General features: G+C 41.0%; 1 pseudogene; it reads left to right on the forward strand.

The window, feature by feature from the left end:
- Nucleotides 1-1,670: 1,670 nt before the first annotated feature.
- Nucleotides 1,671-2,894, forward strand: LOC113183600 (heterogeneous nuclear ribonucleoprotein H2-like; annotated as a pseudogene).
- The last annotated feature ends 412 nt before the right edge of the window (nucleotides 2,895-3,306 follow it).

Genomic DNA, 3,306 nt, shown 5'->3' on the forward strand with positions numbered 1-3,306 from the left:
GCATCTCTCCTTAAATTTGTCACCTCTATCTTCCTGAAATGAAGATCTAATCTTCAGATACCTGCTGTTTTTCAGGTCAAATTGATGAGTGGGTAATTATAAATCTATGCTTTTTTTTTCCAGTCTATATGAATCTATGTTAGCTGAGACTCTTATTCATTTCTGAAACATATTCTGACAGAACAAGAGAATTCTTGCAAGAATACTTCATTGCATTCCAACAACCTCATCTTTTTTATGATTTTGCTGCTACAGGTAATTCTCACAGTTGGCCCTTTACAAATGATTTAGAGATTAAGCCTCAGGACAAATCACAGGGAGTCATTCATGATTTCTTCTACCTTGTTTACTTATAAATGTTGATTAAGAAAGTAAATTGCAGAAGGTAAAGCTATTTTTTATTCCTCTCCTACTGCTTGACTGAGAACCACCATGAGACCAAAATTTTCTGTGAATGCATAAAAATCAAAATCCACAAGGCTAAGTTCAAATAGCATTAGCCAATCTGATAGAATAAATTTAGGAGAATAACAATGAGACCAAGGGTGGCAATACAACCACATGGTATGTTCCATTGATTTCTTTACCATTCATTAGAGAACACCCCGTATGGTCATACAAAACACACTTGCACTATTTCTAAAGAACTTCCAAAATTAGTTTAGACCACCTCCAAATTTAGCTTAAAAATGGTAGGAGAATTGTTGAAATCTAATAACAAATCTATGACTGTGCCAGGTTCTATATACCATAACCATAGTCCATCTCAGACCTATGAACAATAGTCTGGGTTAGTTTACACCAACAGTAAAATAATCTGGCAGAAACAATCATCTTGAAATAATTGACCAAAGTAAATGCACACTGTAAAGGAATTATTTAATTCCACTTATAGAGAGTTCAGTGCTATAGACTGAATATTTGTATCCCACTGCGATGCCAAGTCATATCTGGAAGCCTAACCCCCAAAGTCATGGCATTTAGAGACGGGGTCTTTGGGAAGTGATGAGGTCACAAGGGTGGAGCCCTTATGAACAAAATTAGTACCCTTATAAAGGAGATCCCCGAGAGTGCCTTTGGCCCTGTAGTCTTTGGGAACACAGCAAGAAGACAGTGTTCTGTAACCAGTAAGCAAGCCCCCACTGGACACTGCATCTCCTGGCATCTTGATCTTGGACTTTCTGCCTCCAGAACTATGAGAAATAAATTTCTGCCATTTATAAGCCAAGGTCTATGGTAATATTCTGATAACATCCCCAATATACTAAGACACATGTCTATTTCATTAAACATATTTGAAGAGAAAGAGAACATTAGATTTTTCGGTGGCTTACTTGATCATTGCAAATCACCCGAAATAGCAATCCCATGTCTGAAAGGATTATACAACCACATCATCACACAGCAATCCTGGTGGCTCTGGTAGGGCAATTAGCTCTCCTAGTTTCTGCCGCATCAATTAACTTGAACTTGCTTTTAAGCCAATCAGAGAGAAAATGAGAACCAGCCATCGCAACAGAATGCTACAATCCCTGCAGAAATGACCTGAAATCTAGACTTTCTCCCACCAATAACAACAGGATGCTCCTAATTTAAAGCTCCATTTCCATGCACCGTTTCTGTCCTCCCATAAGACATAATGTGAGAACCCCTCTTCAGGAGAGCTGGGTATGACTTGGATGACAAACCTGGGTGTCATCCTGGGAGAAGGAGTTATGTCAGGTGGGAAATCCCCACTCAGTCATTTCTTTGCATGTTCTCACTCCAGGACACTGAACCAGGCTCAAGGTATTCATTTCATGTACACCAGAGAAGGCAGACTGAGTGGCAAGGCTTTTGATGAACTTGAATCAGAAGATGAAGTCAAATTGGCCCTGAAAAAAGAGAAACTATGGGACACAGATACGAGGGAGAATTCAAGTCAAACAACATTGAAATGGATTGGGTGTTGAAGCATACTGGTCCAAATAGTCCTGGCACGACCAGTGATGGCTTAGAAGGCTCCCCAATGGATGTGGCAGGGAAGAATTCTTCTCAGGATTGGAAATTGTGCCGAATGGGATAACATTGCCAATGGACTACCAGGGGAGCAGTATGGGGCGGGGGGCGCCCTTCATGCAGTTTGCTTCATAGGAAATAGCTTAAAAGGCTCGAAAGAAACACAAGGAAAGAATAGGGCACAGGTATATCAAAATATTTAAGAGCAGTCAAGCTGAAGTTAGAACTCACTATGATCTGTCACAAAAGCTGGTGGCCACACAGTGGCCAAGTCCCTGTGACAGACCAGGAGCTGGCAGAAGGTATGAGAGCACTGGCAGAGGAGCTTGCTTTGAGAGGATGAGGCACAGTGCTTAGGGTGGAGGCTATCAAGGCTATGATGATTCTAATGGCTACAATGATGGCTATAGATTTGAAAGAGATCTCGATTACTGTTTTTCAGGAATGTCTAATCACAGATATGAGGATGGTGGCTCTACCTTCCAAAACACAACAGGCACTGTGTATACATGCACAAATTATCTTACAGAGCTACTGAGAACAACATAATTTTTTTTTCACCATTCAATCCTGTGAGAGTACACATTGAGACTGGTCCTGACGGCAGAGTTTGCTACTCATGAAGATGCCGCAGCAGCTATGTCAAAAGACAAAGCAAAGATACAACACAGATATGTAGCACTCTTCCTGAATTCTACAGGAGGAGCAAGTATTAGTGCTTATGATAGCCAAATGATGGGAGTCATGGGCTTGTCAATCCAATCCAGTTATGGAGGCCCAGCTAACATCAGCTGAGTGGTGGTGACGGAGGTGACTGTCGTGGTCAGAGCAGCATGAGTGGATATGACCATGTTTTACAGGAAAACTCCAGTGACTTGCAATCAAACATTACATAGGTAGCCAAGCAGTAATGAACAGCAGCTACTACAGTGGCAGAAGCTATGCATCTATGCATGTGAATAAAATGGGGTGGATGTCTAGCATATCCAGTATGAGTGGTGGATGAGAAATGTAATTGATCCTGATCACTGACTCTTGGTCAATTTTTTTTTAAAGAAAAAAACAAAACTTTAGTTTAACAGTTTTTGCAATCCAAGCTTGTGACTTACGCTTAATCTATATAAGCAGGAATCAAGATTATTTAAAAGACTAAGATTCAGTATTTTTTTAACACAGCAGTCATCCAGGATGTAACAGCAGTGTTGAGTAAACTGTAACTTTTAAACAATTTTCAGGGCTGGGGATGTGGCTCAAGCGGTAGCATGCTCGCCTGGCATGCGTGCGGCCCGGGTTCGATCCTCAGCACCA

This window comes from Urocitellus parryii, chromosome 6 (genome assembly GCF_045843805.1).
Source record: "Urocitellus parryii isolate mUroPar1 chromosome 6, mUroPar1.hap1, whole genome shotgun sequence".
Lineage (NCBI taxonomy): Eukaryota > Metazoa > Chordata > Mammalia > Rodentia > Sciuridae > Urocitellus > Urocitellus parryii.